Raw genomic sequence first — 14,602 nt, 5'->3', positions numbered from 1 at the left:
AACAAAGATGCATTTTTTCATAATATTGGTGAGCAGAAGTTCAAGAGCAAGGTGTTGGCACATTTGCTCTCTTAGGAGGGCCCACTCTTTGTCTTGTGGATAGCTGTCTTCTTGCCACGGCCTCAAATGGTCTCTCCTTGTGTGTGCATCCAGGTGTTCCTCTGTTATCCTAGTGTTTTTGTATGAGGACATCCATCACATTGGATGGCACGAGTCAATTTATAAAAACTGTTCAAAGGAGAAAAATCTATAGAGCTGGGTGTTATATTTCAGAGATAGAAAACAGATTGTTTAGGACTGTGCATAGTGGATAACAGGGAGTAAATAGCTGAAATGTATGTGGTACAAAAGTATTCTAAAATTACAGAGATGGCTCCCACACAAACTGAAACCTGTTGACTTTCATACCTTAGAAGAGTAAATTTACAGTGTGTGTTATCTCAACAAAGCTGTTAACAGCAGATGTAGCTCATCACACAAGTATATTAGTTTCCTATGACCACTGTGTGTATATATACACCATGATGCATTAGAACAACATAAGTTTAAACTGTAAATTTTAGAGGCTACAAATCTAATATCAGCTTCTCAGGGCTACAGTTGTTAAAAGAGCTGCAAAAATTTGTGTTTGTTTCTGGAGCTTTCAGGAGAGAATATGTTTCCTTGCCTTTTTGAGTATCTAGAGGTCACTTTGATTCTTTGGTTTGGGGTCCTAGCTGCATTTTCAATATGTATCACTCCAATTGCTTCTTTGGTTATTCCAGGGTCTTCTCTATAAGGACCTTTTAATTACCTTGGACCCAGGATGATCTCATCTCAGAATCTTGAATCATGTCTGCCAAGTACCTTTTGATGAATAGTATAACATACAAATGTCTAGGAATTAGAATGTAGACATCTTTATGGGGTGAGGGGTGCCATTATTCCATTTATCACAACTGGCATTAAAATTCTAAATGAAACAGACATCCATTATAAATGTTGGATCCAGGAGTAAGAAAAAAATGTGAAACCGGCCAATAATACTTTTTTTAACTGCAGAGCTATCTCCTTGAATTAGTCCAAGTCTAGGGGCAGTCAGCGCAATAGCTAGGGTGCCACTTGGAAGCCCACATCCCATATCAGTGATTGAGTCTCATCTGCACTCTTACTCCAGTTTCCTGCTAATGGGTACCTTGGCAGGCAGCAAGTGATAGCCCAATTGCTTGAGTCCCTGCCACTTATATTGACTTCCAAGCTCCAGGCCTCAGTTATTGTGACATTCAGGGGAGTAAACCAGCAAATAGAAAAATCTCTGTGAAATTCTATTGCTCTTCCCCCTTTGCTATCATAGGGTAAGCCTCTTCCAGATGTCAACTTAGATATCACTTAGCTGAAAAACATTTTTCTCTGATCCCCTTGGTGTAGTCAAGGGCCCTCCATTAGACAACTCTGGCACCACACACTCTCCCACTGAAGAAATCAGCACATGATATCATAATGACCTGTGTTTGAATTTTTGACTAAACTTGAAATTCTGCAAGAGGACAAAACATATCTATCTTATTCACTGTGTCCCCACTAACACCTATAGTATGGTTGTCAGTGTAATAAGAACTTACTTATGTATAAGCCAACAAACAGTGTGACATGTACCCACTATTTAAAGTGCTTTACATGTGTTAACTCATTTAATTCCCTAAGTGAATCCATTCACAGTTCACACATGAGAAAACAGAGACATAGGAAGTTTGAGGGAATCGCAGAGGTGACAGAGCTGATGTTTCAGAGCTACAATTTGAACCTCGGCCTTGTGCCTGCAGAAGCCAAGCCTTTAACCACTTTGTTATATTCTTAAGTGAACACAGAGCATGCAAAAATGCTGTCCTAGATAGTTTGAGGAACACAAAAATGAGAGGGAAGTAGAATGAAAATATATAGACACATAAAATATCCAACAGAGAATTACATAATAGGAGGCTTTCTCACTTTTAAAATACACAAACAGTAACAAAATCTGCTTGAGAGGGGATTTGTTGGGAGAAAAATTTCAGTATAAGAATTCCTGAATTCAAATGTTTGTGACTCAATTACACAGTGGCAATTGATATGTCTATTGAAAATGAAAAACAAAATCAAGTTATTCTGGGCACTAACTCATGTTCCAAGCTGCTACATCCATGTTTTTGAAATATTTTTTTATAACTAACCCCAACAGGACTGACATTTCTTAAGAATTTTCACTCAAGGCCTACACTTTTTTTGTTTTAAAAAATATTAAGACTCTCTGATAAGTTGAGACTACAAATAATTTTTTAAAAAAGGGGGAGACCTCATTCACTATTCCTCAAAGTCCTAAATCACACACTAGTTAATTAAACATTACCTCTTCTTCATAAGTGAGTTATTTTTCAATTGCAAGAATACTTAATGATGACTTAACTAGCTTGTAAGATTGTTTCATGATAGAAAATCAAATACACAGAGAATCAAAGCCCACTTCACACAGTCTCTCTGAAAGGAATGCTGCTGTTAGTATAAGTTTGAGTCTCCGACTCCAGCTTAATAAGTGATGGGTAAAGTGGCACACTTTTCAGTGGACAAGAGAAGCTTCTGAAATAATGACCACATTGATACAAAGAATACCCAAGACAAGCTATTTCCAAGGGAAGAAACTTCATTTTGACACACAGTTTTGAAGATTCCCAGTTCCCAACTAGGCAAGCACCGTCATGCCAGGCCAGCTGCTGAGGCTGGTGGAGCCCGGGGGAAGGAAGGCTCACAGATGAATCCCAGAAGTGCCCGGGCTCAGCTGGGGCTCATAACCACCGACCCTGTCTGCCTCCCCAGCGCGCCTCCCATGAAGCTCATCTCCTAAACCACATAACTGGAATAATTGTGCACGCTCTGCTTTCCACCAACTTTAAACATCTACCAGCTTAAGAGTCATATACTTCCAAACTACGACACGGATAATACATCCAAAGTTCCTCCTGGTTCCTTCCAGATGACAATATTATTTCTTAGCAAGCATAAAATACTGCTATTTGCTTGCTTTAGAGAAAACTGTTAGTAGCCTGTATGAACACTGCTGATAACGGACACCTAAATAAGCTTGACTTGGTTTCTTAAAAACCGGGGGGGGTGAGTGTATTCCATCACACTTCAATAAGATTCTCAGGATAGTGAGTGATAAACTAGTTTGTCAAGCAAAAACATACAACCTCCTTCTCTTAGAAATACTTCAATTCTTTCCAGTGAAGAGTGAAGGAAAATTTACCTTTAGGACTGAATTGGTATAATATCTTTGCATCTGTAACACTGTGGAAACAGCAAATTACTAAAAACATACACGCACTTAATCTACTTTGAACATATTTACAGAAAGGATGGTGAGAAACAGATAAAAGGCCAAAACTTAAGCACAACTTAAAAGAAAATTTTATTTCAAGGAATATATACAACAAAATGTTAGTGAATACAATTAAAATCAAGATGTAATAGAAAGATAGCAAGAACTCAAAACAACTGTCAAGGATCGGAAAAGTTGACTCTGATCCAAAATGCCTCATTTTTGTTTTACTAACTGTTTTCTTGAGAAATCGTGTGTTGATGTCAAACCCAAAGTTAAACTTTCATCTGATCTTATAGAAATGAAATAGTTCCATTTTACCTCATGTAAGTTCTTGTCTAATTTATAAGTATTTACAAAATGACCACGTGTCCATTTCAATGTATCTTATGTTACACATGCAAAAAAAAACAAATTACTTTGTGAATGGTTCTACATTCTTCTGAAATGACTCTTGAAACCAACACTGCAAAATTTCAGTAAAGACTAAAAAGACTTCCAGGAGAAAGAAATAATGTCTGGGAAAAAAAAAAAGAAGAAAGAAAAGAAAACCAAATGATCCTGAATAAAAACAAAATCACCTAAAATGTTGATCTATGAATGTCTAACTGGAGTAAAATACTCATTCCTTTCCCTTCCATGAAAGTTAATTTTAAGTCATTGTTGTAAACGGACAGATGGAAAACAAATTTCATCTGTGTCAATAGGTTAACACAATGTTATGCTTGCTGACTCTATATAAAGACGGCAACTCAGAAGATTTAACCTGATTAGATCATCACCATTAGGAGGTTTTTCTATTTGCACTATTTGTTCAACTTTTGTGTGCTATTGTTAGCCAATGCTCAGCTACCAATGGTGACTTGATGTGAAATTATTGGGATATCTGAGTGTGGTTTCAAAACTGTAGGATTCATGGGGTATCTGGTCTTCACATAAAACTGAAAGAGCAAAATAGTTCACAAAAATAATACATCTATTACTGGCTTCTTATAGATGTCTATTTTTTTTCTGTATCTCCAAAGCTATAAGGCATATCCATGACATACATGAGTGTATGCCTTGGTTACAATTTATATAATAGTTTTGGTGTTCTTCAAAGGCCTGTGTGTTCAGCGCTCATGTTCAGAGTTTAAAAAATCAAGTTAATGCAATTGTGGACTCTGCCTGGTGGAGCATTGGAAACTGTGTTTGATTTAAAAGGCAGAGACAGAAAAAAGAACTTCCATTCACTGCTTCGAATGGGTACAATTGGCAGGAACTCAACCTGGGCAAGAATCAGTCCAAGTATCTCCCGTGGGTGGCAGGGAGCCATCTACCTGAGCTGTCACTACTTCCCAGGGTGTGCATTAGCAGGAAGCTGGAACTGGAATCAGAGCCGGGAGGGATCACAGGTAGCTAGGCAGTGATACAGCCTTCCACGTGATTTATTCACCACTTTGCCAAATGCGTGGCCTGTGATTGGCCTCTTCAGATGCACACAAGCAGATGGACTCTTTTGTTATTTATTTCTGTAATAATATTTGGTCAAATATTATTGAGTTGTTAGGGTATTCTCGAATTAGATTAATATTTACATAAAAACTCTTGAGTAAATCATGTTGCCCTCCCTGATTGGGCGGCGGGGTGGGGAGGGGGTGGGGGGAAGGGGCTGCCCAAGCAGCCTAACACCCTGAAACCCTGAATAGAAAAACCTAGAGGAAATTCTTCATGCCTGACTACTTGGCCTGAGGCATTGATCTTTTCCTGTTCTTTCTCTCCAGCTCCAAGCTGCCAGCTTTGGGAATGGAACTCATAAGATCAGCTCTTCTGGTTCTAGTTCTTGGGCTGTAGTTGAACTACCAGACTGGAATCAGCTTTCCTGGGCGAACAGTTTTTATCCCACACATCTTTACAATGAACTCAGTCAATTCTTTATCATAAAGCTGTCTCCTATTGTTGGCTCTGTTTCCAAGAAAAACCTTCAATAATACATAGTAATTTCTAAAAACTATACTAAGGCCTCTTCTCATATTTTCCCTTCACGCCTTCCTGCTGACCAACCATGGTTATCCCTCATGGGACCCTGAAGCATGGTATATCCCTTCCTCTTTGGAACTAGGAGCAATCAACTCCTTTTGTGATGGCAATAGTCTCCTGACCTAAACTCTACCTGGATTATAATAAAATCTCAATGTTAGTAGAGTTGCCTAAGAGACACAATAAGAGGAAAAACAGATGACTTCTCAATAACAACAACAGAAATCAGAAGACCAAGAAAATTTTTTGTGTGTCAAATGGTGCTACCAAATTAGATCTCTACATCCAAATGTGTTTTCATATTTACATCAAAGAGGTACATGAAAAATGAGTGAAATATTTTACAGATTGCCACAAAACTGGAGTTTGTCACCAGTATGTACAAAATGGATACAGGAAATGTATACATGGATATATACAAAATGGAATATTATTTGGCTATAAGAGAATTACATTCTAGGGTCTGGCGCAGTAGCCTGGTGGCTAAAGTCTTCACCTTGCATGTGCCAGGATCCTTTATGGGCACCAGTTCATGTCCCAGTAACCCCGCTTCCCATTCAGCTCTCTGCTGTGGCCTGGGAAAGCAGTCAAGGATGACTCAAAGTCTTGGGACCCTGCACATGCGTGAGGGACCCAGAAGAAACTCCTGGCTCCTGACTTCAGATCAGCTCAACTCCAGCCAATGCGGTCACTTGGGGAATGAATCAGCGGACAGAACATTTTCCTCTCTGTCTCTCCTTCTCTCCAGATATCTGCCTTTCCAGTGAAAATAAATAAAATAAATATTTTTTTTAAAAAATGACGTTCTACCAAATCTGGAGCATACTGTACACAACTGAAAGGTTTATGTTGAGCAAAATATGCCAGACACAAAATGACAAGTCCACATGTTCTCCTTTTGTGTGGGAGTTAATTTTGTTGTTGTTTTATTTTATTTTAAATTTTTTTTCAAAATACATCAAAAATGGAAGAAACTATATGACATATTCTAAAGCCATTACTGCTTCAACAATGACCAACTTTGGGGAATCTTTTCTGTCTATACTTGCAGGCATTCTCTTCATGTCCCTGGATTGTGCTGAAGGAACCACATATTATTGTACTCAGAAATATTTTTACTATAAAACTCTAAAAGATTTTTTAGAAAGTATCTAGTTAATATTGGAAAAGTCTCAAACATTTTTCCCTGATTTTCTATGTAAACTATCTTTAGGTTATTGAATAATTATTTAGGAAAACTCTTTGTAACAGTATTCTGGATAATAAATTAGGAGAAAACTAATGATAAGATTAAATATTGCCATTTAAAATCTCTCTGATTTAATGAATTTAGGCAAGGGATATTAATAAGAGTTAATTTTTTAAAAGCCCATGTGTCAGCCTTTTCTCTCAAGTATATTATTTTATGCCTCATTGGCAGTATATAACATACTTTTTACAATACTTATTTGGAAGAGAGAGACAGATGCAAAATAAAGATATTGAGAATAAAGAGAGAGGGGGGAGAGAAAAATTTCCACCTACTGCTTTACTTTGCAAATGGCTGAATTGGCCTAGGCTGGGCCAAGCTGGAAACCAGGAGCCAGAAGTAACTGGCATGGTCAATATATATATGAAAAGATAATCAACTAAATGCTAATCACAAAAAGATACTTCTTCACACTCACCAAATTAGCATACATTTTTAAAGTTTGAACAGAAAAAGTTAAAAGATTCTGAAAATGGGATGTCCTTAGAACACAGAATATTAAGCCAACACCGTCACTCCATATGGGCTCCTGTGGAATGTCCTGGCTGCTCCAGTTCCCATTCAGTACACTGCTAATGTGCCTGGAAAGGCAGCGGAAGATAGAGCAAGTGCTTGGGTCCCTGTTACCTACTTGCGAGAAAAATCTGATAGAAACTATAAACGCAAAACATTCATACCTCATAATTCTACAATTCTAATTCTAGTACTATTTCCTAAAGAAAAATCAGGAAAGATACACAAGAATATACTGATAAGTATGCTAATTAAAATGCTATTTATAATGAAAAATTAAAAGCAAACTACATGACCATCAATGGAGGAGTGTGATTATATGTAATGTGTTCATATTTTATGGAATATTGCACAATGGTTAAGATAATCAAAATGACCTAAAACTTCAACAAAAATGGATATGAAAATTATACAAATTACTGGAAAAGTAAAAATATGCCTAGAAACACAAGCACCAATCCCCTCACAGGGCTGAGGCTGGAGTTTTGGTAGAACAAGTAAATGTATCCATACCTTGTGGATAATGAAATTAAATTCATTTAAGAAAAATCAAAATTAAAGAATGGGATAATACAGGCTATTGTTGTAACAGTTTTCAAATCTGTGAAATGTAGCTGCAAAACATTATCTTTTACAATGCCATATGGCTTGAGTCCATTATTTCTACCCATTAAAGTACACAACTTTGTGCCCATAATTTTTGATGCAGCCATATTTGGAATAATAGTTGCAATGACTACCATATGTTTCATTGTCATTTACGGAGAAACTCTGAGTTATTAAAGCAAGTGCTTTTTAGAAGTGGATGGCACCAGGCTAGCTATTCTCCTTTGTTTTTGGCTAGATAATGAAGTTCAGAGAATATTTACAAACCAGTTACCATAAAACTTGAATCCAGTCTATGCTTACTCTGTATCACATTATGTCGAAGCTGAATTTCTTCTAAGTTTACAGAGTAAGACAACTTTCCTATAATATTCAAAGGTTTGTTTTAATAATTTAAACAACTGTTGACTTGTAAGGATGAGAATATAAATTCTTGTTAGAGGAAACTGCATTTTTTCAGAACAGTGAGCCTAAGAACTGTCTTTGACAAATACAGTTTACAGTTTTGTGGAAACAGAGTTTGCATTTGCTCACTAAGTTTATAGTAGTTAAAGACACCCTCTGACCTTCTCCCCACCCCAGTCCTGTGACAATTAACTCAACCAAACTGTATGGTATTATTTGGAGGAAGGAGAAGTATAATAATAACTTTTTCTCGTGTAACTTTTATTTGGAAGTAAATTAAACTAAGTGCCTCTGTAAGCACAAGAAAGAATCATATTCCAATATTCTTGATTCACAAGGAATTCAGTTATAAATGAAACAATATGGAAATAAAAACTAACATTTTTGTTTTTCCCTTTACAACAAAAATTCCCCTTTGAGGAAGAACTAAACATAAGAACAAAAAGAGGAAATGATACTAGAAGCATAAGGTTTAAAACCAATCTCGTTAGTGTGGAAGGTCTGAAATAATTTTTAAAAATAAAGATGAGTCAGCTTCATATAAACAAAAATCACAAATAGCCCAAAGTCAAAGCACAAACCAATAAAATGGAAAAGAGCATTCACAATGCAAATTACAAGGGGCTAATTTCATAAAGGGAATAAACATCGAAATTCATATAGAAAAATGGGTAATGGTTATGAACAGAAAACAGAAGAGAATTCAAAAGTGTTAATTTTCTAAAGCAAAAAGCAACTATCAGATACTTTCAATGATCAGTTGAGAAGTTTAACAGAACATGGAAATGGGTGTGTTTTAGAGGTGGACATTTTGCCTAGTACAATCTGTATGGAGAACCAAGCCCGTCTGCCAACATTTTCAGTGAATATAATTGTCCTATATTTTACTTCTAGGATTATAACTCAGATATATTCAAATATGCATCAACATATGAACAAAGAATTTGCCAAAGTATTATTTGTAAAGGAGAATAAACTAGAAACCAAATAGCAGCTGTGGCATAAAGGGTTAAGACCACACCTGCAACACTGGCATCCTGTGGGTGCACTGGTTCAAGTCCCAGCTGCTCCACTTCTGACCCAGCTCCTTGCTAATACTCTAAGGAAAGCATTGGAGAATGGTCCAAGTAATTGGGCACCTGCAAGATTTGGGAAACCCAGAAGAGACTCTGGGCTTCGGCCGCAACCATTTTACGAGTGGACTAATGGTGGAAAGATCTCTCTCTCTCTCTCTAACTCTGCCTTTCAAATGCATAAATCTTTTCTTATAAAAGACTAAACAACCTAAAAAAGACTAAACAACTTAAGTTCATAAAGAGCAAAAACTGTTTAAACTTGATGTATTTCTTGAGTGAAATACCCAATAAAATGATGTAATAATATCCAGATACTTTGTCACATGTAAACAGCACAAAGTAGTGTGTAAAACAGGCTATACTTGTAGGTCGTTTATTAGACTATATTTACAGGAGGGCATATTCACATTGCTATAAAACAAAACTGTAGCAGTGGCAGTACTGCAGAGCAAGACATTTTAAATGTACATCTGATGCCTTTTGAGTTTTGTGTTACAAGCATATATTACCTATTACATCTCATGAATTTTGCTTGATTTTCTTTTTCATTTCATCAGTGACACATTAGTCATTCAGTAGCATATATTTAACTTCATGGCAGTGTAAATTTCTACTTTTCTTCCTATTGTTGATTTTGTACTGTGACTTTTCATTTAAGGGGATGTACAGTAGCTGTGGAGACTAGCATATCCAGATGTGAGGATACAATGTAGTATGCATCTGTACTTCCAGAAAAAAAAAAAGGGACTCTCAATGAAACTGTTTACTATATGTTGAGAATAGGATGCTGGACTCTCTGCCATTGTCCATGCCCACAATGATGGGCATATGACTGTGTATGAAGAACTATACTTTAGTAATGATATAATAGAGGAACTAGGTGTGGGGAAGAGGAGAATTGAGGAGTGGATAAGGGAAATACCAGGAGCCTATGGAACTGTATCATAAAATGATAATAATAATAAATAAAAATATGTTTAAAAAATTTTTTAAAAAGAAATTAGAATTTATTAAATTCAGGTCCCAGTATGGCGGTTCAATTGGCTACTCCTCCCTCTGAAAGTACCAGAATCCCACTTGGGCACCAGTTCATGTCCTAGGTGCTCTAATCCCCATCCTGCTCCCTGCTAGTTACCCTATAACTATGGAAAGACAAAGAGGAAGCTCCTGGCTCCTGGCTTCTGATTGGCTCATCTCTGTTCATTATGGCTATTTGGGGAGTGAACTAGTAGATAAAAGATATTTCTGTTTCTCCTTCTCTCCATAAATCTGATCTATATTTTCAATAAAAAAAATAAATCTTAAAAATACATTTTTATAAAAAATAAGTTGTTAATTTAGAAATTTAGCAATAGCACGATTTCTTAAAAGATTAAATGAAGAAGCACCAGAAAAAATTTAGAAGTTACACATGATGCTAATGATAGACCTTAGAGTCCTTACCTAGTTGAGTAAGATTACATAGATTATCTCAAGTCGGTGGAAGGACTCTTCTGTGGAGTCGTGGGCCTATTCCAAGGATTCCCCTAAAGTACCAAAATATTGATTTGAGGGCAACGAATGGACCGGATCCAATGAATCACTTCTCCATATAGATTCTCGCTGAGATATCCAATGCCCCAGCTGCTATGCACTCATCAGTCCACACAATTCAGGCTGTCTTCATCCCTCTCCCAGTGTGTACTTCAGGATCTGCAGTTCCCTTTGCTTCTTCCACAACATATTGAATGGAACAGCATCTTCTTCATATTTTCATGCTACGTCAAGGAACATGACCCCGTGTAAAGCTGGTGTGTCATTGACATACCCTTATCTTCTCAGATAGCTAACTCACATCAGTTGTCCTGTCCCCCATTCACCTTTCTCAGCTCCTCTCTATAAGACCCTGTCAACTTCCTTGTTCTCATTAACTCCCTTTCCTTGAACATTTTTCCTCTTGGCCCTTTATCTTTAGAATATTCTTATGGTAAAACAAAGACTGACCAAATTATGATTCCTTATGAAAGACTACACTATTGTAACAAAATGGGAAAAATCTGACAGTGGTGAGTGTTGGGGGGGAGGTAATCCCAGCCTATACAAAATTGTACCATATAATTCAAAATTCAAAATAAAAATATATTTTAAAAATAATATTCTTATGGTAAAAAGAAATGCTATACTTTTGAATGTTTCTCAAAAACATGTTGTCTACACACTGAATGCCCTACATATTTGACCAAACACTCAGACTTCTGGAACACATGCTTTGTTCTACTGTATTATCGTTTGCCTATGAAAGGATCTCAGGGCTAACTATCCTGTGAAAGTCCATTATCAGAAGAACACACAGGACAGTGTTTAATATTTAATGTTAATCAAACCCTAATACAAAGAAAGACATTAAGATGGTAAGGGTCGAGGGTCAATATTACGGATCAGTAGCTTAAGTCCTGCTTACAACATTGGCATCTTATGTTGGAGTGCCAGTTTGAATCCTGACTCAAAATCATTTCCAAACCAGTTTGCTGCTAATGTACCTTTGAAGTCAATTGAAAATGATTCAAATACATGGGCCCAGGAGAGCCAGATGGGTCTCCTGGCTCCTGGCTGTTGCAAACATTTGGGTAGTGCAACAGTAGATGCATGGTTTCTCTACATTTGTGTTTCTCTGTTAGTCTGCCTTTCAGATATTTTTAAAGGCATTAGCTTAAAGTCAGATACATAAGTTATTGATTGTGTTGACCTTGGACATTAGCAAAACAGACACAATTGTAGTATCTGTCTCACTGATTTGTAAAGATCTGAAAAGTTCCTAATTGAGAGCCTTTCATATATTTTGAGTTCCATAATTGTAAGCTGATGAAGTCCTTGAAAATTGGGGGAAAACCAATCTCACTAAAAAAAATATTACTGAAACAAAATTTATACCAAAATAACCAGCATTTAACTCATTTCTTCTTAAATCAACAGTTATAAAATACATCTTATTGTGTGGAATTAACTTGTTTTAAATATTTGTTATTCATTGTTCTAACTAACTAACACCCTAGCTAAACCTATCTCACTATTTTAACCTTTTTGTTTCCATTTGGAATGATTTCCTATTCTGATGCATGGGTTAGCACATTAAGTTCCTGCTTGTGAAACTAGTATTCTATAATGGAGCACTAGTTCGAATCCTGGTATCTCTGTTTCCCATCTAGCTGCATACTAATGCACCTAGGAAGGCAGAAGATGATGGCCCAAGTATTTGATTCCCCACCCAGGTGGGAGACCCAGATGCAGTTCTAGATTCCTGGCTTTGGATTCACCCAGGTCTGCCATTTGAGATCTTTTAGGCAGTGAACCAATGGATGAAAAATTTCCTCTCTCTCTCTCTCTCTCTCTCTCTCTCTCTCTCTCTGCCATCCTACCTCCCCCCAACTCTCTTACTCACCCATTCACTCTGACAGTAAAATAAATACATCTTTAAATAAAACACAAATGGATTCCTCTTTTAAGGGAGGTTTTCTAGTATCCATTTTGGATTTACTGTGTAACAAAATCAGAACATAACCACCTTCAAACTCAAACCTTGAGTCCTATTTCTCAGTTAAGAATTTCATATGAAATCAATCATCACTTTTCCCCTGAACCTCAGAAAGCAGTACACACAAAACAAAACAAAACAAAAGTAGGTACAATGTGTTCAGCTTTTACACAATAGATTCAATTTTACAATCTCAAAACCTATGAATACCATTGAAGCATAATGTTTGGAAGAAGTTCTGGCTCTAACTTCCTAACTAAAGCTACTTTCCCATGTAGATGGTTGCTACTATAGATAGCTCAAATGCAGGTACCTTAAGTTGATATATTTGTAAAACAATGTGGATTCAGGAGCAGGGTTCACTACAGCTTTCTAACTGGATCTAAGCCCATAGCAGAAATGTATTTTCTTCCCCACATACTATCTCCATTAACACAAAAAAAGAAATTAAACAAATCCAGACCTTTTGCTTTGATTAAAACCATAAACTTGGAGTATGCCTAACAGGGTCACTCTGTTGGGTAACTGCACCTCTGGGGGCAGACATCACAACATGTGTCTCTCATTCAGATCCTTCTATGTGGTTGACAAACAAAAGTTTGAACATGGAGACAAAAACAGGTTCAGCCTTTTTCAAACCCTGAGGAAAAGCAGAGTGACTGTTCTACAGCAAGTCACTTTTGAGATCTGAAAACAAGCAGACTTCGTGGCTTCTGGCCTAGTTACCTCTTTTCAGATTTCACCATCAAGAATTTAATTTCTTTGCCAAAGACACCTTCCTCAAGATTCAATACCAATTAAACTAACATGCTACAGTAGACAAGGAACTGAGACTGGCTCCAGCATTATTGTCGAACACTCGTTAAATTAAGAATCTAGGATACATTGCTAAATCTGCGGTCCAAGGGTAGAATTTGAAAGTACTATAATCATGGGTAGAAAAATTACATTTTATTCTCATTAAACTCCAACTTGACATTTTCCCCAGTAACAAATATAACCAATAAACTATTGCAATATTTATAGCATTTATTACTTTATCACCAATAGAAACCACAAACATTTTCATAGTCGCCACAGATATCTGAAAATACTGTTTGAATTTATTCCCTTTTCAAAATTACAGGAGGAACTAACTGATTGCTAAAATTGCGTGTGATTCCTGTTTTCCTGCTTGCAGATATTCATGATGCAACACAGGTAATGAACTACTAGCATGCCACCCCACTCTCCACAGCCCCCCAGCCACCTTGTCCTCACATTGTGCCCACTGAAGTTACACGGGGTACTCAGCTCCATGCGGACTTCCAGTATTCCCAGTCTACCATTACTGGTCAATGAATGAGAGAAATGAGAGACAGACTAACCCAGAATTTGAAGTTCTCATACAGGATAAGCAATAGCATTCACCCTAACCCTGTCTCTATTAACACTAATTTTCACTGAGATGTATTTTAAACAGACTATTTTATAGTGTGTGTTTTAAAAAAAGCTTTAAGACTATGTCACACGCACACACACAAATTCAGAATTTTTGTAACTGTAGAGTGTTCTTCTTAAATTCAGCATACTTTATTTTAATCATATATTTGTTGAATTTTTTACCTAAGGGAGTGCTAAGATGTGAATGTGAAGTGAACTAAAAGTATGTCACTATAAAAAAAAAACTTTTTAAAAGAAATAAGCAAAGAGGAGGATGAGTGGGGGGATGTGGGCAGGAGGAAGAGCAGAGTGGGAAATATCACTGTATGCTCCGACATTTGTAATGTGAAATATATGAACTGTTAACCTCATGTAAAATTATTAAAAAAAAATAAAAACCATTCTGAGAATTCCATAAGCTCCACCAAACAACAAAAGGAAACTACTGGACTAGAAAAATCAGGAGTTTC

Source organism: Ochotona curzoniae, unplaced genomic scaffold, assembly GCF_017591425.1.
Source record: "Ochotona curzoniae isolate NIBS_2020 unplaced genomic scaffold, NIBS_Ocur_1.0 contig_1014, whole genome shotgun sequence".
Lineage (NCBI taxonomy): Eukaryota > Metazoa > Chordata > Mammalia > Lagomorpha > Ochotonidae > Ochotona > Ochotona curzoniae.
Note: the sequence above shows the minus strand (reverse complement) of the source record.